This window comes from Triticum dicoccoides, chromosome 2A (genome assembly GCF_002162155.2).
Source record: "Triticum dicoccoides isolate Atlit2015 ecotype Zavitan chromosome 2A, WEW_v2.0, whole genome shotgun sequence".
Lineage (NCBI taxonomy): Eukaryota > Viridiplantae > Streptophyta > Magnoliopsida > Poales > Poaceae > Triticum > Triticum dicoccoides.
In genome coordinates this window covers 597,595,677-597,618,663 of record NC_041382.1, presented here as the reverse complement: position 1 = coordinate 597,618,663, position 22,987 = coordinate 597,595,677, and positions in this window count along the sequence as shown.

The window sequence follows — 22,987 nt, the reverse complement described above, 5'->3', positions numbered from 1 at the left end:
AGTTGTAAATAAATAGAAGTGTGATGATCATCCTTCAATAGAGCATTGTCCCAAAAAAAAGAGAAAGGCCAAAAAAGAGAGAAAGGCCAAATAAAAAAATATAGAAAGGCCAAAGAAAAAAAGTCCCAAAAAATAAATAAACAAAAAAGGGGCAATACTACTATCCTTTTTCCACACTTGTGCTTCAAAGTAGCACCATGTTTTTCATATAGAGAGTCTCATATGTTGTCACTTTCATATACTAGTGGGAATTCTACATTATAGAACTTGGCTTGTATATTCCAATGATGGGCTTCCTCAAATTGCCCTAGGTCTTCGTGAGCAAGCAAGTTGGATGCACACCCACTTAGTTTCTTTTGAGCTTTCATAAATTTATAGCTCTAGTGCATCCGTTGCATGGCAATCCCTACTCACTCACATTGATATCTATTGATGGGCATCTCCATAGCCCGTTGATACGCCTAGTTGATGTGAGACTATCTTCTCCTTTTTGTCTTCTCCACAACCACCATTCTATTCCACCTATAGTGCTATGTCCATGGCTCACGCTCATGTATTGCGTGAAGATTGAAAAAGTTTGAGAACATCAAAAGTATGAAACAATTGCTTGGCTTGTCATCGGGGTTGTGCATGATTTAAATATTTGGTGTGGTGATGATAGAGCATAGCCAGACTATATGATTTTGCAAGGATAACTTTCTTTGGCCATGTTATTTTCAGAAGACATGATTTCTTAGTTAGTATGCTTGAAGTATTATTATTTTTATGTCCATATGAACTTTTGTCTTGAATCTTTCGGATCTGAATATTCATGCCACAATTAAGAAGATTTGCATTGAGATTATGCCAAGTAGCACTCCGCATAAAAAATTATCCTTTTATCATTTACCTACTGGAGGACGAGCAGGAATTAATCTTGGGGATGCTTGATACGTCTCCAACGTATCTATAATTTTGATTGCTCCATGCTATATTATCTACTGTTTTAGGCAATATTTGGCTTTATTTTCCACTTTTATATTATTTTTGGGACTAACCTATTAACCGGAGGCCCAGCCCAGATTTGTTGTTTTATGCCTATTTCAGTGTTTTGAAGAAAATGAATATCAGACGGAGTCGAAACAGAACGAAATCAACTGGAGAAGTTATTTTTGGAGGGAAACACACCTTATGGACTTGGACCCCACGTCAAGGAAGGAACGAGGTGCTCACGAGGGTGGGGGCGCGCCCCCCTAGGGCGCGCCCCCTGTCTCGTGGGACCCTCGTGGCTCCCCTGACGTACCTCTTGCACCCATATATACCTACGTGACCTAAAACTTCCAGAATGCACAATAGATCGGGAGTTCCGCTGCCAGAAGCCTCCGTAGACACCAAAAACCAATCTAGACCCGTTCCGGCACCCTGCCGGAGGGGGCAATCCCTCTCCGGTGGCCATCTTCATCATCCCGGTGCTCTCCATGATGAGGAGGGAGTAGTTCTCCCTCGGGGCTGAGGGTATGTACCAGTAGCTATGTGTTTGATCTCTCTCTCTCTCTCATGTTCTTGAGATGATACGATCTTGATGTATCGCGAGCTTTGCTATTATAGTTGGATCTTATGTTTCTCCTCCCCCTTTTCTCTCCTGTAATGAATCGAGTTTCCCCTTTGAAGTTATCTTATCGGATTGAGTCTTTAAAGATTTGAGAACACTTGATGTATGTCTTGCCGTGTATATCTGTGGTGACAATGGGATACCACGTGCCACTTGATGTATGTCTTGGTGACCAACTTGCGGGATCCGCCCATGAACCTATGCATAGGGGTTGGCACACGTTTTCGTCGTGATTCTCTGGTAGAAACTTTGGGGCACTCTTTGAGGTTCTATGTGTTGGTTGAATAGATGAATCTGAGATTGTGTGATGCATATCTTATAATCATACCCACGGATACTTGAGGTGACATTGGAGTATCTAGGTGACATTAGGTTTTTGGTTGATTTGTGTCTTAAGGTGTTATTCTAGTACGAACTCTAGGACTGTTTGTGACACTTATAGGAATATCCCAACGGATTGATTGGAAAGAATAACTTTGAGGTGGTTTCGTACCCTACCATAATCTCTTCGTTTGTTCTCTGCTATTAGTGACTTTGGAGTGACTCTTTGTTGCATGTTGAGGGATAGTTATGTGATCTAATTATGTTAGTATTGTTGAGGGAACTTACACTAGCGAAAGTATGAACCCTAGGCCTTGTTTACCATCATTGCAATACCGTTTACGCTCACTTTTATCATTAGTTACCTTGCTGTTTTTATAATTTCACATTACAAATACCTTTATCTACCATCCATATATCACTTGTATCACCATCTCTTCGCCGAACTAGTGCACCTATACAATTTACCATTGTATTGGGTGTGTTGGGGACATAAGAGACTCTTTGTTATTTGGTTGCAGGGTTGCTTGAGAGAGACCATCTTCATCCTACGCCTCCTACGGATTGATAAACCTTAGGTCATCCACTTGAGGGAAACTTGCTACTGTCCTACAAACCTCTGCACTTGGAGGCCCAACAACGTCTACAAGAAGAAGGTTGTGTAGTAGACGTCATGCTTCAAAGTAGCACCATGATCTTCATAATAGAGAGTCTCCTATTTTGTCACTTTCATATACTAGTGGGAATTTTTCATTATACAACTTGTCTTGTATATTCCAATGATGGGCTTCCTCAAAATGCCCTAGGTCTTCGTGAGCAAGCGAGTTGGATGCACACCCACTTAGTTTCTTTTGTTGAGCTTTCATACATTTATAGCTCTAGTGCATCCGTTGCATGGCAACCCCTACTCCTTGCATTGACATCAATTGATGGGCATCTCCATAGCCCATTGATTAGCCATGTCAATGTGAGACTTTCTCCTTTTTTGTCTTCTCCACATAACCTCCATCATCATATTCTATTCCACACATAGTGCTATGTCCATTGCTCGTGCTCATATATTGCATGAAAGTTGAAAAAGTTTGAGAATACTAAAGTATGAAACAATTGCTTGGCTTGTCATCGGAGTTGTGCATGATGAGAGCATTTTGTGTGACAAAAATGAAGCATGGCCAAACTATATGATTTTGTAGGGATGAGCTTTCTTTGGCTATGTCATTTTGAGAAGATATAATTGCTTAGTTAGTATGCTTGAAGTATTATTGTTTTTATGTCAATATTAAACTTTTGTCTTGAATCTTTCGAATCTGAAAGTTCATGCCACAATAAAGAAAATTACATCGAAAATTACGTTAGGTAGCATTCCACATCAAGAATTCTATTTTTGTCATTTACCTACTCGAGGACGAGCATGAATTAAGCTTGGGGATGCTTGATACGTCTCCAATGTATCTATAATGTTTGATTGTTCCATGCTATTATATTATCTGTTTTGGATGTTTAATGAGCCTTAATATGCACTTTTATATTATTTTTGGGACTAACCTATTAACCGAAGGCCCAGTGCAAATTGCTGTTTTTTTTGCCTATTTTAGTGTTCCACAGAAAAGGAATATCAAACGGAATCCAAACGGAATGAAACCTTCGCGAGGATCTTTCTTGGAACAAATGCAACCCAGGAGACTTGGAGTACAAGTCTGGAAGTCCATGAAGCTTCCACGAGGCAGGGGCGCGCCCAGGGGGTAGGCGCGCTGTCGGTGTCAAAACCGGCGTATCTCGGGTAGGGGGTCCCGAACTGTGCGTCTAGGATCGATGGTAACAGGAGACAGGGGACACAATGTTTACCCAGGTTCGGGCCCTCTCTATGGAGGTAATACCCTATGTCCTGCTTGATTGATATTGATGAATATGAGTGTTACAAGAGTTGATCTACCATGAGATCATAATAGCTAAACCCTAGAAGCCTAGCATGTATGACTATGGTAATGAATCTATCCTTTCTGGACTAACCGAGGGGATCTAGGGTTTACATAGAGTCCTTACACGAGAAGGAATCTTCATAGTCGATCGCCAAGCTTGCCTTCCACACCAAGGAGAGTCCAATCCGGACACATGTACATTCTTCGGCCTTCATGTCTTCACAGCCCATCAATCCGGCCATGGATAATAGGCTGGACGCCCGAGGACCCCTTAGTCCAGGACTCACTCAGTAGCCCCTGAACCTGGCTTCAATGACGAGGAGTCCGGTGCACAGATTGTATTCGACATTGCAAGGCGGGTTCCCTTCTATTCGAACTTCAAGATAGTCTTCGGATGCGATGATAGTATCCGGACCTGTCACACACACCATACATAACCGCAGAGAGAATATATTTTTACGAGTCTAATCTGCTAACAGCTTTTTATAATATGACATCACGTCTGCCCGGTCACAATTCCAAACCGTTTTCATGTCTTGACGCCCCACGTTTCGAGACGTGGTTGCCATTTGCAAGTCTTGTCAAAATAGAGATCGTGTCCCCTTATCGCGGGATTCTCGTCAATGTGGGCATGGGTAACCCAACCACGTCGTTTATACAACCCTTGGGAATAGGCGAATCTTAAGGCGAGTGAGGAGGCGTTTAATATTCGTTGCCTTTATAAGGGGATAAGGGTTCCCTCTTCCTCTCTCACGCCCTCTCTCTGTCTCCGCCTCTCCAATCTCGAGCTATAGCGCTCGAGTTCTCATCTCCTTTCCACTCACACAACCATGTCCGGACCCGGAGGTCAAGGCAAGTGGATGGTCTCCTCCGTCAAGGAGGAGAACATTACGGAGCTTCGGGAGGCCAGATACTTGGCAAAGGAGATCACTCACTGCCTGCCGACCGAGGGACAAGTCGTCCCTACGCCAAAGCCCACCGAGAGGGTAGTGTTCCTCCCCCATTTCTTCCGCGGGTTAGGGTTTCCTCTCCACCCTTTCGTCCGCGGGCTGATGTATTATTGCGAGATAGATTTCCATGATCTGTCCCTGAATCCTTCCTCAACATCTCGGCGTTTATCGTCGTGTGTGAGGCCTTCCTCCACATCCAAAACCATTTTGGGCTGTGGCTCAAAGTTTTTAACGTGAATCCGAAGGTGGTGGATGGTCAGCACACGGAGTGCGGAGGAGCCATGGTGAGCAAGCTGTCCAATGTCTCCTGGCCCAAAGGCACCTTTGTGGACACGGTAAAGGAGTGGCAGAAGCAGTGGTTCTACATCACAGAACCTCGCGGCACCACCTAGGCCGCAGCTGCCGAATTCCGCTCCGGCGCTCCCATGCGACTCAGCTCCTTGGTCGAGAAGAGACTGGACTAGGGTTCCCTGACGAGCTGATAGCGCTGCAAACGCGCGTTCAAAGCATGGTAACCAAGAAGGTCAAGCTCGTTGATGTGATCCAGGTGATGCTAGTTCGCCGGATCCTTTTGTGCCAGCGCTGAAGCCGTCCTCTGTGGGAGTTCAACCCGAAGAAGCATCAGACCCTAGTGAGGCTCTTCGAGACTACTCACGAAGGCGCATGGAAGTTGCTCTTTAAGGGCAACGAGAAACCATCGGCCACGGGTTCAGACCGTGGTCATGATTGTAAACACCTCGCCAGCGAGGTATGTCTTTTTTGATGCATCCTCCACTTAATCATTCCAAGGATGATGTCTAAGCTTATCATTGCATTTCCAGGACTGGATGGAGAGGGCGAAGCGGATCCAGTGTCCGGCTCCGCTGCCTGAAGAACCAGTCATCCTGCGTCTAGCGAAGATGCTGGTGTCGGTGCCTTATAAGGTGCCGGAGAAGAAGGCCAAGAAGAAGGTCAAGGGGGCCAAGAGTGGCCCCCCGTCGCAAGGGCACTTCAGACGTGACGTCCGAAGATGACGAAGCTCATTCCTCTGTCCCTGAGGACAATGGCGAGGAAGAGGAGGAGGAGGAGAACAACCCTCCCCTTGAGGAGAGGAAGAAGAAGAGGGCGGCTTCGGTGCATCTGGAGGCAGAAACGCCCAAGAAGGGGAAGAGTGTCCCAGCGGTCAACACCGCGTGGGACGTTGATAGCAGTCCGGAAAGACGCCCCCGCACTAAGCCTCATGCCGCATTGTAAGTGACATGGCTCGCTCATGCGCGCATCCGACCCTTTCTCTTCATTATCTTGACATAGTTAATTGTACTACTGCAGTCCGGCTCGCGACCTTATCCAGTGATCCTCATCTGGAGGTTTGTTGGCTCCGTCGGAGATGGCGAGCACGTCACCACCGCCTACTTATTCCCCCGGGGCCAGGGACGACACCGAAGTGTTATCCCGGAGGACTGCTATGAACCGGGGAGGAGCCCAGGACGCTGTCCGGGAGGCGCCACAAGGCGAGACCTCCACTGCCGGACACATGGGAGAGCTGATCCCCATGGAGACTGGCGAAGAGGGCCGCATTCAGTTCCGCCCTCAGCCGAATTCTCAGGACCCCGACTCGATGTCACATCGATCTAGCTTGTAACACCCCATATCACTTTGCGGCCTCACGCACGGCATCCCCACGGGTGTCGCCTTACCTTTGCCCGGGGCCGTTTGCGCCTTTTGGCTCACATATATGATAGTGTCGCTAGCATCCATATGATAAAGAGCCCGGGCTGACATGACTAGTCGTAAATCCAAGGTGGCACAGTGCTTACAGGGACAGGCATCCATGACCCAGCAACGAACGTGTCGGTCATCAGCAAGTGGGTCCGGGCTGTAGCACTGGGCTAGCAGGACTCCGGTAAACCGGGCTGTAGCGGGCTAACAGGACTCCGGTACTCAATGCGTGACATTTCCCCGAAGGGACAGACACAGGAACGAAGAAGGACACATGCCGGCCAGCCTAAGTGTTCCAGAGCAGCAGCAAGCTACCATGGCTCAGTGTAACACTAGGAGACATTTCCCGGTAAGAGAGGCTACTAAGGATAAACAACTAGGTAGTCAGATCCCACACATACCAAGCATTTCAATCATACACACAATATGCTCGATATGTGCAAACACAACAAGGCATCACAACATGACTCTATGACGCAAGCACTTTATTTAAGGCTCAGAGAGCCATACATAACATACACAAAGGTACGGGTCACACGACCCAGCATTCAAGTCATACAGTCATACAAACCAGCAGCGGAAGTAACTTGTCTGAGTACAGACAACTAGTAAAATAAAAGAGGCTTGGAAAGCCTAGCTATACTACGTGGTCCTTCACAAGCTCAGGATCACCACCTGGGCCTTAGCCTACTCATTGATGTCAACGTCTACGTAGAACCCATCAGAAGGGGTTGCAGCGTCTTCTATAAAAATGTAAATTATAGCAACATGAGTACAAAGGTACTCAGCAAGACTTACATCAGATCCTACATACATGCATATTATCAAGAAGGGTTGGTGGAGTTATTGCAGCAAGCCAGCTTTGACTCTTGGCTAGGCTAACCTACGAGACTCCAACTTGAAATGGTTTTGCGCACACGAGTCCACTACTCACCACTTCAATACACTACCGAGGATCCACCTCCGTCTTCCTACGGAAGAGCCATCCTCGGCACTCACACTTATCTTGAAGCTTTTAGTAGTTTCCATTTACTTGTCTATGAACTGTATAGGCAACCAAGTAGTCCTTTACCGCGGACGCGGCTATTCGAATAGATCATGATAACCCTGCAGGGGTGTACTTCTTCATACATGTTTCCACCACTTAGCGTCTGCACACGACATGTGCTCGACAGACTTCAAGCGAAAGCCGACGTGGGTGTAGACCACGACCTACCTAAACACCTAAGTCTCTAGTCCAGGTTTATCGCCTATCCAGGTTCCATCCGCAGGGAGTCCGGCCAAGGTTTCCCATACGGCCCCGAACGATGTGAACAGGGTTCCCGATATACCTAACGGGTATTCGGTACACCGTGCCACGTACCTACCGCATCACAGCCCACCCCTACGGTCAGCGCTGTCCACGGCCTCCAGTAGGCTACAAACACCAGAAACTACTTGCAACTCCTGGACAGAGAGCTAGGGTGAATAAGAAGTCGAGCGGGGTCATATTTCAGGGCCCAATGCATGGTAGTAGCTGTATCTTAAATCACACATACAGATCTCAGTGCTTAAGGTCGGCTTCAATGAAACAACCCACCATGTACTCCTACATGGCCTCTCATCGATACCTTTACCAAAACGTGTTCACCACACCACTCTCATTACCGACATAATCATTTCACTCTAGCCATCACCCAGATGAACCAGACCTGACATGACTCTAAGCATAGCAGGCATAGCAAGGTAGGAACAACACATACATATGGCTCAATCAACTCCTACACATGCTAGTGGGTTTCATCTAGTTACTATGGCAATGACAGGTCATGCAGAGGAAATGGGTTCAACTACTGTAGCACACAGCAGTTTGAAACGCGTTGTCTTAATGCAGTAAAAGAGAGCAGGAGCGAGAACATGGGATTGTATCGATATGATCAAATGGTTGGTTGCTTGCCTGATGGTTCGATGCACTGATACGGTTCTTCGTTAGGGTAATCACGGTACTCCTCGGGGGCAGAACCTGCCGCAAAGAACACCGATACACAACCATCACCAAACAATATGCAACAATATGATGCATGCATGAAACATAGCAATATGAGTGTGTTGGGCTAATGCAACTAAGACCAGAAGGGTTTGAACCAATTTGAATCAAAGATTCAAATTTCAAACTCAAACATGGCCTTTTAAAGTGCTTTTCCTTGTTCTGCATTAAACATCAGGTTAACTTGTTTAATCATGCATGAAAATAGTACAGATGGATAGATTGGATTTTTCTGATCATTTTTCATATATAATTTGTCTGATTTGGAGTTACAGAATAAAAGTTATGAATTTTTGAAGTTTAAACTATATTCTGGAATTTCCTATATTAGATAAATTCCAGAAAGTCAATTATTGCGTCAGCCTGACGTCAGTGTGACGTCAGCAGGTCAACGGAACACGTCCGGGTCAAACCTGACAGTGGGTCCCGCGTGTCAGTGTGATTAGATTAATTAAAGTTTACTTAAAACTAAACCTGTTTAATTAACAGGGCTGGGCCCCACCTGTCATTGACTCAGGGGAGTCAACCAGGGCCCACCCGTGGTCAAACCCGGGTCGGCTGCACCGGCGTTTAGCCGCCGGCGAGCCCGACGCGGCGGCGGAAGTGGTTTTGGCCGTTTCGGCCACCAAATGGGTCGCGGAGACCACCGGAGTGGAGCTGAGGACGAGCCGCAGCTCTTGGTGGAGTCCGTTGGGGTCGGGGTGGCCGGAGTTGGCGCCGGCGACGACTTTGGCGGCCACCGGGGTTCGGCCGAAGACGAACTTGACGCTAGAGGGGTCGGTGAGGCTCGGGGAGTGGCTAGCTAGGTGCTAAGTGACACGGTGAGCATGATGGACACCAGTTTGTGGCCGGAGGGTGACCGGGAGCACGTCGGCGACGAGCTCCACGGCGGTGGGTGCGGTTGAGCTCCGGGAGGTTGCTACACGGCTCGGGAGCAAGAACGGAAGGGAGGGGAAGATGGCTAAGCTCACAGTGAGTGCGACGAAGCCCTTGGTGTGGCCGGAGATGAACCGGAGCGACGACGGCGTTGAAGGGGATCTCCGGCGACGGCGGACTCGGGCGAGGTCGGTGCGGTGGACTCGGGCGTTGCGAGCGCTCGGGGCTCGGCTGCTCGATGAAGTGGACAGCGGCGGAGCTCCTGGACACGATGAGAGGACGCACGGGTGGCGGGGAGCACGGCTACGACGAAGGCACGGCGATGGTGGCGTCGGCCATGGCGGGGGAGCGCGAGGGGGAGGAGCTGGAGAGGAGCGGGGGTGTCTGGGGGGTTCGGGGGAGCGAGGGAGGCCGGTCCACGACGTCACCGGACGAGGGGAGCGGCGAGGCGGCGAGCAGGTGCGTGGCGCGCGCTGCGGTCGCCGTCGGGCACCTGCCTGCCTGCCTGGCCGGCAAGCAGCTCGCTGGAGCGGCGCTGGGCTGGGCCGGCAGGTGGGCCGGGTGCTGGGCGCCAGGTAAGTTTTTTCCATTTCTTTCTGTTTTCTTTTTTTTTACTTCTGCAACTTTGTTGAATTAAATAAAATACTTAGGCAACTCCTAAAATCACCAAACTACTCCTGGTTCATAGTTGGATTATTTCCAACATGAAACATTTTAGTTTGGAGATATTTGAACATTTAAATATTTTATATAACTTTAAATGCCCAAATTCAAATATTTATGATTTAATTCAAAAACCCTAAGATGGCCTAGGAAAATGTGCACCACTTTTGGCAGAGGTTCTGAACCAAGACAAAAAATGATGGGCATTTTAGAAGGGCATTTCAGGTTCATTGAAAAAGTTTTTAGTAAACCCTAGTTGGTTTCAGAGGGGACTGGGGGTTCTGTCATCCCCATTTCAGGTTTCTGGTGAAAGAATAAACATGATGCAACACTCTAATGCATGACTAGCTAGGGTGTGACAACTCACCCCCACTCAAAAGAATCTCGTCCCGAGATTTGGGTTCCTCCGGGAAGAAGGCGGGATACTCGAGTCGAAGACGATCCTCCCTTTCCCAAGTTGCTTCATCCTCAGAATGGTGCGACCATTGAACTTTGAGAAACTTGATATTATGACGTCGAGTGGTACGCTCGGCCTGATCGAGGATACGAATGGGGTACTCTCGATATGTAAGATTATCTTGGAGATCAAGCATTTCGTAGTCCACTCCACGGATAGGATCCGAGAAGCAACGCCTGAGTTGAGAAACGTGGAAGACATCGTGGACTCTGGAGAGGTGCGGAGGTAGTTCCAACTGGTAGGCAACTTCTCCTCGTTTAGCGAGAATGCGAAAAGGTCCAATGTAACGAGGAGCCAATTTGCCTTTGATACCGAAACGATGGGTTCCCTTCAGAGGGTTAACCCGAAGGTAAGCCTTCTCGTCAACCTCGAAAGTCATAGCCTTATGTTTTCGGTCATATTGACTCTTATGACGAGATTGGGCTGTTTTCAACTTTTCACGAACGATGCGAACTTGCTCTTCTGCTTCATGAATCATATCCGGGCCAAAGAATTGTCTTTCCCCGATCTCTGACCAGTTAAGGGGTGTTCGACACCGTCGTCCATAGAGAACTTCAAAAGGGGCTTTACCCAAGCTAGATTGATAGCTGTTGTTGTAAGCGAATTCGGCAAATGGAAGGCACTTCTCCCAATCCATTCCGAATGAGATAACAGAGGCTCGAAGCATGTCTTCTAGGATCTGGTTGACGCGTTCTACTTGACCACTCGATTGAGGGTGAAAAGCAGTGCTAAAGGAAAGGCGGGTTCCCATAGCGTTTTGGAAACTTTCCCAAAATCGAGAGGTGAAAAGACTTCCTCGATCTGAGTTAATTTCCAAAGGAACACCATGGAGAGACACTATTCGGGAGATGTATAAGTCTGCCAGCTGACTAGCGGTTATACTCTCACGAACAGGTAAGAAATGGGCCACTTTGGAAAGACGATCGACAACGACAAAGATAGCATTATTCCCTCTCTTGGTCCTGGGAAAACCGGTAATGAAATCCATACCAATTTTATCCCATTTCCATTCAGGAATAGCTAGGGGTTGAAGGGTGCCAGCAGGCCGTTGATGCTCTGCTTTTACACGACGACAGACGTCGCAATTAGCAATATACTGAGCAATTTCTCTCTTCATCCTAGTCCACCAGAACCTCTGGCGTAGGTCCTGATACATCTTAGTACTACCGGGATGAATGGTGAGAGGAGATTCATGAGCCTCCTTAAGGATCAACTGTCATAGATGCTGGTTCTTGGGAACCACTAAACGGTTCCCAAAGTACACAACACCATGATCATTTGTGGAGAAACAACTAGCACCTCCGCTAGCAATGTTCTCCTTGATTTTAGATATTCCCTTATCTCGCTTTTGGGCAGCGATGATTTGATCCGTAAGAGTAGGTTTCGCCACCAAGGTGGAAAGAAATCCTTGAGGAACAATGTGAAGGTTAAGCTTCCGAAATTCCTCATGGAGAAGCGGTTGACTTTGTTGTAACATCAGGTTGTTACAATAAGATTTACGACTTAGCACATCAGCCATGACGTTGGCTTTCCCTGGGGTGTAAGTTATTCCTAAGTCGAAATCTGTGATCAACTCAACCCAACGTCTTTGCCTGAGATTCAAATCCGGTTGGGTGAAAATGTACTTCAGACTTTGGTGATCAGTGAATATTTCGCAACGGTTACCGAGGAGGTAATGTCGCCAGGTCTTAAGTGCATAGACTACGGCTGCAAGCTCTAGATCATGAGTAGGATAATTCTCCTCATGTGGGTGCAATTGCCGTGAAGCGTAAGCAATTACGTGTTGATCTTGCATGAGGATGCAACCTAGTCCTTGTCGCGAGGCGTCGCAGTAGATAACAAAGTCCTTAGAGAAGTCTGGCGGTACCAGAACGGGAGCAGAAGTCAGGCGTCTTTTCAGTTCCTGAAAGCTGTGCTCACATTGTGGAGTCCATTCAAACTTTTTATCTTTCTTGAGGAGTTCGGTTAGAGGTTTAGCAACTTTGGAGAAATTTTCGACAAAGCGACGGCAATAGCTCGCTAAGCCCAGAAAACTCCGAACTTGCTTGACCGATTCAGGTGGAGTCCAATTAAGGACGGCTTGAACTCGCTCAGGGTTAACAGCAATACCTTTACCAGATATTACATGACCCAGATAGGTCACTTCTGACAACCAAAATTCACATTTGGAAAACTTGGCATAAAGGCGGTGCTCTCGAAGTTTCTTCAACACTAGCCTTAGATGTTCGGCATGTTCTTCCTCGTTCTTGGAGTAGATGAGTATATCATCGAGATAAACTATGACGAATTTATCCAAATACTCCATGAAGATTGAGTTCATTAACCGAGAAAAGGTGGCTGGAGCGTTGGTTAAACCGAAGGACATGACGGTGTACTCGTATTGGCCATAACGAGTAACAAAGGCCGTTTTAGGAATGTCCCCGTTTCTGATTTTGATTTGATGGTAGCCCAACCTCAAATCCATTTTGGAGAAGACTGAGGATCCAGCGAGCTGATCATACAGGTCGTTGATCCTAGGGAGCGGATATTTGTTCTTGATTGTGACCAAATTGACAGGTCGGTAATCTACAACCATCCGGTCCGTACCATCCTTCTTCTTGACGAAGAGGACGGGGCAAGCCCACGGAGATGAACTAGGTCGGATGAAACCCTTTTTCAAGGACTCATCGAGTTGTTTCTTAAGCTCGGCTAGTTCTAGTGGTGCCATCTTATAGGGTCTTCTAGCAATCGGAACGGTTCCTGGAATGAGGTCTATTACGAACTCAACATCCCTGTCAGGTGGAACACCTGGCAATTCCTCTGGGAAAACATCCGGAAAGTCACGGACTACCGGGACGTCCTCAAGGTCTGGCAAAGGGCTGGCGTTAAGAGAATATAACTGTTGCTTGGCTATTCGGCTCAAGACATTGACTATCTTCCCCGAAGGATGGGTAAGTTGAACAGTCCTAGAGAAGCAATCAATTTGGGCATGATGAACTGACATCCAGTCCATACCCAGAATGATATTAATATCTGAAGATTTAAGGGCTATCAAAGATGCGAGGAAAACAAGTCTGTCGACTTGGATTTCATTTCCATGGCTTACTCTAGAAGTTTGCCATTTGGATCCCGGAGTTTGAATTACCATAGAGGTTGGCATGTCACAGAATGCGATGTTATGCAAACGAGCATAATTTTCGGATATAAAAGAATGAGAGGCTCCTGTATCGAAAAGAACAGATGCCGGGTGGCAATTAACAAGAAGCGTACCAAGAACGACGTTGGGATCCTCTTGAGCTTCCTCGGCAGAGATACAGTTGACATGGCCACGTGTAGCGGTGGCCGGCTTGGCGTGGAACACTTTTCCTGTCGGCTTGCCACGGCCAACAGTTTTAGCAGATTGGTTGGGGTTGGTCTGGGGACACTCGCGCATATAGTGGCCAGATTCCCCACACTTAAAGCAAGTCACAGAACTGGTACATGGAGGAGCGTTGTTGGTTGGACCACCATAGGGCTTGGCTGGTGCAGACTGTTGAATGGGGCGAGGCGCCTGGAAGGATGGCCTCGGTGTGAACCTGGGTGGCAGGGCAGTGTTGGGCACCCACACGCGGCGCTTCTGAGGACCAGCACCGGATGAGGAACCCACGTCACGGCCATGCTTGCGTGTTGCGTCATAATCAGTCTGACCAGTCTCAGCACTGATGACCTTGTTAACAAGTTTCTGAAAGGATGTGCACTCATGCAGACGGAGGTCGCGGCAAAGCTCAGGACTAAGCCCCTTACGGAACCTTGCTTGCTTCTTGGCATCGGTAGAAACTTCCTCAGTGGCATATCGTGCGAGGTTACCAAACTCCCTACTGTAAGCATCCACAGAGAGTCGGCCCTGAGTGAAACTGCAAAATTCCTCACGTTTACGGTCCATGAGACCCTCCGGAATGTGATGTTCACGGAAAGCCTCGCTGAATTCAGCCCAAGTAGTGACATGGCCCGCTGGGCGCATAGCTCCATAATTCTCCCACCATAGACTGGCGGGGCCTTCAAGATGATATGCGGCAAAGGTGACCTTGTCAGCCTCAGCTACTAGCGCAGAACGCAGTTTGTGAGAAATACTGCGAAGCCAGTCATCAGCGTCGAGAGGCTCGACGGAGTGGTGGAACGTGGGTGGATGTAACTTAATGAAATCACTGAGCGACACCACGTTAGTCCTCTGATGGTGTGCTGTGTTCTGTTCAATACGCTCCAACAAACGGTTGGTCTCCCGTTTATTTCTCTCAGCTTCCATCATAACCTCGGCTAGGGAAGGAGGATGAGGCAGATTTGCATTCCTGACTTCACTGCCTTCGGCCTGCTCTTGAGGAGCAGGGTTAGTGCGCGTGTTGACCATCCTAGGTAAACAAGACAATGATTTAGTCAGAATGATAAGATTCCGACATAGGATACAGAATGTAAGGAATAACTCGGAATGCAAGATGATCATCCGTATGACATGGTAGATACAGAAACTGCTTCTTTATTCCATCGTCATACACACCATACAAGGTTTAGTACAAAACCAAACAAGGTACTGTTACGGTGAAAGGAAGATTACATCACATCGGAGGCATCCCAAGCTCCTATACATTATTTTTCTACACCTCCGGAAGCGGTACAAACTAGGTCATATCCCACGAGTCACGCAGGACGATAGACGACACAGCTAGTACAAACTAGTGATACTACCACTAACTCAGACCGATCCGTAGTAGTCCTCGTAGAAATTACCTCCATAGCCTGGAAGCTCAACATGATCATTCGGGAACACACGATCTCGCGGAGCTTGTGGACCATAGGGACTAGGATGAGGTCTTGGACCAACAGACGGTGGCCTGCGGGGACCGCGAGGTGGGGTGATGCCTCCTACATCACGCCAACCCATCACGTCTGGCAGAGCAGATCTCACAGGATAGAGATCGCGCATATCCGAATATCCAGCTTGCACCGCCGGTGCAAACCGAGTCAATGTGGCCCAATGGTCAGCACGGGTATTGAAGAGCTCTAACCTCAAGGCCCGATTTTCACGGTCCTTATCCTCGAGCATCTCAGCAGTAGTGCGAGTCCGTGAATCCTCCTGGGTGGGGTCAGCATAGATAGCCTGGAGATACCCTTGTGCTCCCGGAAGTGATCCTGGCATATACCGGAAGTCAGAGTCCCGAAATAGGCCAGACCTGACTCGCATGATGGTCATCATAGAGTAGGCGGCGTCCTGCACAGCCATCTCAATAGTAACCCCGAGTCCATAGGAGCAGTGAAGGGGCTCGGTGGACCCAGGATAAGATGGAAATATCCTGACAGTGCAGAGATACTGGCTTTGATTAAAGTCTCGGAATTGCTCTTCGACCGTGTACTCAGGATACCAACGGTATCCAGCCTCAGTCATTACCCTGACCAACATGGCGGTATGACCGGGTACATCTAGGCATCGAGTCAGGCGAACCACTTGATTGAGGTCGCGAGTGGCCATCTGAAAACACAATCATAATGCGAAGGCATTAGAATTTCTAGCAAAATTTCGGCAGCATAACAGCTGTAAATGCTCAAGAAGGATTTTGAGACATTTGACAAAGGATTTCATTCACACTCAACATCATCATATCAAAGTTCTGAGTCCATCCTAGCAACATAATGTGGTAGTAGAACTGAACTAGGCTTGTAACCATCAAACCTATAAGGTACTACTGATTAGTAACACGTGATCCTGATAGAGAGAATAGATCCTAATTCCTTAACCCCCGGTGGAAGAATAGACTGACTCAGATCAGAATGTCATAAGATAAAGGAGTAAAAAGAGCCTTACGTTCCAACCCACAAACAATTCCCCTACATATAACTAAAGAATTTCTAGACTCAACATCGACCAGTTTGGCTTGGAGAACCTACAGGCAGTCCGGCTCTGATGCCAACGCTGTCAGGACCCCGACTCGATGACACATCGATCTAGCCTGTAACACCTCATATCACTTTGCGGCCTCACGCACGGTATCCCCACGGGTGTTGCCTTACCTTTGCCCGGGACCGTTTGCGCCTTTTGGCTCACGTATATGATAGTGTCGCTAGCATCCATATGTTAAGGAGCCCGGGCTGACATGACTAGTTGTAAACCCAAAGTGGCACAGACTTACAGGGACAGGCATCCATGACCCAGCAACGAACGTGTCGGTCATCAGCAAGTGGGTCCGGGCTGTAGCACTGGGCTAGCAGGACTCCGGTAAACCGGGCTGTAGCGGGCTAACAGGACTCCGGTACTCAATGCGTGACATTTCCCCGAAGGGACAGACACCGGAACGAAGAAGGACACATGCCGGCCAGCCTAAGTGTTCCAGAGCAGTAGCAAGCTACCATGGCTCAGCGGTAACACTAGGAGACATTTCCCGGTAAGAGAGGCTACTAAGGATAAACAACTAGATAGTCAGATCCCACACATACCAAGCATTTCAATCATACACACAGTATGCTCGATATGTGCAAATACAACAAGGCATCACAACATGACTCTATGACACAAGTACTTTATTTAAGGCTCAGAGAGCAATACATAACATACACAAAGGTACGGGTCACACGACCCAGCATTCAAGTCATACAGTCATACAAACCAGCAGCGGAAGTAACTTGTCTGAGTACAGACAACTAGAAAAATAAAAGAGGCTTGGAAAGCCTAGCTATACTACGTGGTCCTTCACAAGCTCAGGATCACCACCTGGGCCTTAGCCTACTCATTGATGTCAACGTCTACGTAGAACCCATCAGAAGGGGTTGCAGCGTCTTCTGTAAAAATGTAAATTATAGCAACATGAGTACAAAGGTACTCAGCAAGACTTACATCAGATCCTACATACATGCATATTATCAAGAAGGGTTGGTGGAGTTATTGCAGCAAGCCAGCTTTGACTCTTGGCTAGGCTAACCTACGAGACTCCAACTTGAAATGGTTTTGCGCACACGAGTCCACTACTCACCACTTCAATACACTACCGAGGATCCACCTCCGTCTTCCTACGGAAGAGCCATCCTCGGCACTCACACTTATCTTGAAGCTTTTAGTAGTTTCCATTTACTTGTCTATGAACTGTATAGGCAACCAAGTAGTCCTTTACCGCGGACGCGGCTATTCGAATAGATCATGATAACCCTGCAGGGGTGTACTTCTTCATACATGTTTCCACCACTTAGCGTCTGCACACGACATGTGCTCGGCAGACTTCAAGCGAAAGCCGACGTGGGTGTAGACCACGACCTACCTAAACACCTAAGTCTCTAGTCCAGGTTTATCGCCTATCCAGGTTCCATCCGCAGGGAGTCCGGCCGAGGTTGCCCATACGGCCCCGAACGATGTGAACAGGGTTCCCGAGATACCTAACGGGTATTCGGTACACCGTGCCACGTACCTACCGCATCACAGCCCACCCCTACGGTCAGCGCTGTCCACGGCCTCCAGTAGGCTACAAACACCAGAAACTACTTGCAACTCCTGAACAGAGAGCTAGGGTGAATAAGAAGTCAAGCGGGGTCATATTTCAGGGCCCAATGCATGGTAGTAGCTGTATCTTAAATCACACATACAGATCTCAGTGCTTAAGGTCGGCTTCAATGAAACAACCCACCATGTACTCCTACATGGCCTCTCATCGATACCTTTACCAAAACGTGTTCACCACACCACTCTCATTACCGACATAATCATTTCACTCTAGCCATCACCTAGATGAACCAGACCTGACACGACTCTAAGCATAGCAGGCATAGCAAGGTAGGAACAACACATACATATGGCTCAATCAACTCCTACACATGCTAGTGGGTTTCATCTAGTTACTGTGGCAATGACAGGTCATGCAGAGGAAATGGGTTCAACTACCGTAGCACATAGCAGTTTGAAACGCGTTGTCTTAATGCAGTAAAAGAGAGCAGGAGCAAGAACATGGGATTGTATCGATATGATCAAATGGTTGGTTGCTTGCCTGATGGTTCGATGCACTGATACGGTTCTTCGTTAGGGTAATCACGGTACTCCTCGGGGGCAGAACCTGCCGCAAAGAACACCGATACACAACCATCACCAAACAATGTGCAACAATATGATGCATGCATGAAACATAGCAATATGAGTGTGTTGGGCTAATGCAACTAAGACCAGAAGGGTTTGAACCAATTTGAATCAAAGATTCAAATTTCAAACTCAAACAAGGCCTTTTAAAGTGCTTTTCCTTGTTCTGCATTAAACATCAGGTTAACTTGTTTAATCATGCATGAAAATAGTACAGATGGATAGATTGGATTTTTCTGATCATTTTTCATATATAATTTGTCTGATTTGGAGTTACAGAATAAAAGTTGCGGAGACCACCGGAGTGGAGCTGAGGACGAGCCGCAGCTCTTGGTGGAGTCCGTTGGGGTCGGGGTGGCCGGAGTTGGCGCCGGCGACGACTTTGGCGGCCACCGGGGTTCGGCCGAAGACGAACTTGACGCTAGAGGGGTCGGTGAGGCTCGGGGAGTGGCTAGCTAGGTGCTAAGTGACACGGTGAGCATGATGGACACCAGTTTGTGGCCGGAGGGTGACCGGGAGCACGTCGGCGACGAGCTCCACGGTGGTGGGTGCGGTTGAGCTCCGGGAGGTTGCTACACGGCTCGGGAGCAAGAACGGAAGGGAGGGGAAGATGGCTAAGCTCACAGTGAGTGCGACGAAGCCCTTGGTGTGGCCGGAGATGAACCGGAGCGACGACGGTGTTGAAGGGGATCTCCGGCGACGGCGGACTCGGGCGAGGTCGATGCGGTGGACTCGGGCGTTGCGAGCGCTCGGGGCTCGGCTGCTCGATGAAGTGGACAGCGGCGGAGCTCCTGGACACGATGAGAGGACGCACGGGTGGCGGGGAGCACGGCTACGACGAAGGCACGGCGATGGTGGCGTCGGCCATGGCGGGGGAGCGCGAGGGGGAGGAGCTGGAGAGGAGCGGGGGTCTCTGGGGGGTTCGGGGGAGCGAGGGAGGCCGGTCCACGACGTCACCGGACGAGGGGAGCGGCGAGGCGGCGAGCAGGTGCATGGCGCGCGCTGCGGTCGCCGTCGGGCACCTGCCTGCCTGCCTGGCCGGCAAGCAGCTCGCTGGAGCGGTGCTGGGCTAGGCCGGCAGGTGGGCCGGGTGCTGGGCGCCAGGTAAGTTTTTTCCATTTCTTTCTGTTTTCTTTTTTTAATACTTCTGCAACTTTGTTGAATTAAATAAAATACTTAGGCAACTCCTAAAATCACCAAACTACTCCTGGTTCATAGTTGGATTATTTCCAACATGAAACATTTTAGTTTGGAGATATTTGAACATTTAAATATTTTATATAACTTTAAATGCCCAAATTCAAATATTTATGATTTAATTCAAAAACCCTAAGATGGCCTAGGAAAATGTGCACCACTTTTGGCAGAGGTTCTGAACCAAGACAAAAAAAATGATGGGCATTTTAGAAGGGCATTTCAGGTTCATTGAAAAAGTTTTTAGTAAACCCTAGTTGGTTTCAGAGGGGACTGGGGGTTCTGTCATCCCCATTTCAGGTTTCTGGTGAAAGAATAAACATGATGCAACACTCTAATGCATGACTAGCTAGGGTGTGACACGAATACGGTTCCGAAGACCTATATGGCTTCGGAGTTGGGCGAGCAGCCCCCATTGAAGGAGGGGAGTGCACCGCTTCCACCGGTGGCCCCTGTCCATCCAGGGGCGCCGGATAACCTGATGGGGGCTTTTACTAACCTGGGTTCGGAGTTCCCCAGGAGCTTTTGCGGATTTACCACGCAGTGTATCAGATGCCGCGGTGTTCTATCGAGCCGAAGGAGGGGGTTCGACGGAGAAGCTGTTCTGGCCGCAGTATGCGACGCCAGAGCATCCCGTGTCCTTCACCGATCAGCTAAAACAGTTGGTGGAGCTGCATAGGGTGGCCGAACTAGCCATGAAGGATTTGATAATCCGGCTATGGCCAGCCAAAGCTATGCCAAGCAGCTACTTCGGACTCGTGAGGTGGATGGTGAACGCCTATCCTTGGCTGGACGTCGTCAAGCGCTCGGCCTGCATTGAAGGTGCACGCATGGCCTTCGCCCGTTGCAAGATGTGGTGGGTGAAGATGTACGCCGTTGAGGTGACCAGAGGGCCACCCGAGGGCAAGGAGCACCGCACACCCGAACGGTATTTTACGGATGTCCTGGAGGGGTCTCGCCTTGCAGCAGCACAATGTTCGCAGGACATTGTATTTGAATAAATGTATTCATGTTGCCTTTGCCTTGTATGATGAGAACAAAGCCTGTTTGGTAATATAATTTTGTTATGCTTTGAATTGTTTCCTCCTTTGCGGCCATGTTCTGTGTAATATGAGGGTTGGCCAGTCGTCGGCTTCTGCCCTCACGTAGGTAGTACGGAGGTGTTCGGGGTGGAATCTAAACAATCTTGATCCAATTATATGGTCCTTAAAGGAGTTGTTTAGCGTAACGAACAAGGCAATCAGATTGTACGGCTTGAACGCCCTCACTTAGCCATAGGAGTTTTATAATAAAGCGTAGGTGCAGCCCCTGGTTCAAACCAGAGTGCTGTCAGTATCTGATCGGGAAGTGTCGATCTTTCGCATAATGCGGAAAAAATCTCCAACGATTTGTAACCCTCGAACAACTGACCGGCTCTCGCCGTATCATGACAGTCAGTTTTCGGCTTTCTCTACTGAGGCGCTCATCTGGTCAAGGCCAGGGTGTCGGCGTTCTGGGAACGGGGGTCCCCAGACTTGCCTGCCTGCGGCCCATGGCGTGGCTGGGCTGGCAGGTCTATACGACCCATCTTCATCGACAAGGCATTCAAGACCCTCACGAGGGGCCAAGCCTCGCGGGGCGGATGACGTAAGACCTCCTCAGGAGCGGCCTTGCCAAGCAGGCTCACAAGAGGCGGAGAGATCAAGGCAAGGCAAACCTCATGAGGTCCTCGTGACGTGAGCCATGACGACCGAGACCAGGCGGGTGCCAGCGTGCGTAGCGTCCTTGTTTCCTCTTTGGTGCTAAGGGGGCAAGCGCAGGCATGGAGTACCGAGGCATCAAGCAAAGGTTTCCATATTGGTGCAACAAGACCAAGACCAGAAGGACGGCAAGACGGAGGTCACCGTGGAGCCCAAGACGACGTCATCACCAGAGCCTTTGGCAGGCGAAGACCACCTTTTGTCAGGATAGCTTGTACTAGCTATCCCCTTCCGAATTGGCCGTTATTGGCTCCCTTCCCGCTCAATATTTGGGGAGAGGACCAAGGCCTATATAAGTAGAACTAGCTACTACCATAGTAGGAGGCCCGACTCGGACCTGGAGGATCAGATCGAGAGGCATCTCACGCACACAAGTTCACCAAGCACAAGAACACCTCAACCTCAGGAGGTTGTTCTTCCCCTTGTACTATTCATCATCAGCCCAAGAGGCAATCCACCACCACCACACTGGAGTAGGGTATTACACCACAACAGTGGCCCGAACCAGTATAAATCTTGTGTCTTTCTATGTTGTGAGCTCAACGAGTTCTTCCGCAAGATCTTACAGAGCTAGGGCATGGATCGGTAGGGAGAAAACCTTCACGCGCACCCCAGTGTTCGAACCTCGAGGGTTTGCCGGAACCCGTGATCTGACACAGGGCACAATCGCAGTAGTTCTCCCTTTACTACCATAGCCGATTTAGTGGAACGTAGGGTAGCAAGCACAGGAGCCGGGCAACCCAACTATTGACCAAAGACATGATTTGGAGCCAATGCATATAATGCTAAATTCGGAGTGCCGAACTTATCTTTAAGGATTGTTCGTACTTTGTTGCGGTATCATGGGGCGATGGGGAGACCCTGGCAAATATGAAACATACCAGAGTGTACGATTGCTAGAAGATAAGTAATTTAAAGGAAAATAGAGGGAGAACAGAGATGGGATCTGGGGCCCTTGAACTTGGATCATGAACTGTTTCCACTATAGTTGGGTTAATGCGTCCAAGCACATTCATACAAAATAATGCAATAAGCAACCGACTGTTTGACATTCTGCGACCAAAGGCGAGCTGCGTGTGGGTCCTCAAAACGGATAGAGTAATATGTCAGTGTTCTGGGAATGGGGGTCCCCAGACTTGCCTGCCTGCGGCCCATGGCGTGGCTGTGCTGGCAGGTCTGTACGGCCCATCACCATCAACAAGGCATTCAAGACCCTCGTGAGGGGCCAAGCCTCGCGAGGCGGACGATGCAAGACCCCCTCAGGAGCGGCCTCACCAGGCTGCCTCGCGAGGAGTGGAGATATCAAGGCGAGGCAAACCTCGCAAGGCTCTCGTGACGTGAGCCATGACGATCGACACCAGGCAGGCGCCAGGCGGGCGCCAGCGCGCGCAGCGTCCTTGTTTCCTCTTTGGTGCCAAGGGGGCAAGCGCAGGCACAGAGTACCGAGGCATCAGGCAAAGGTTTCCATATCGGTGCAACGAGAGCAAGACC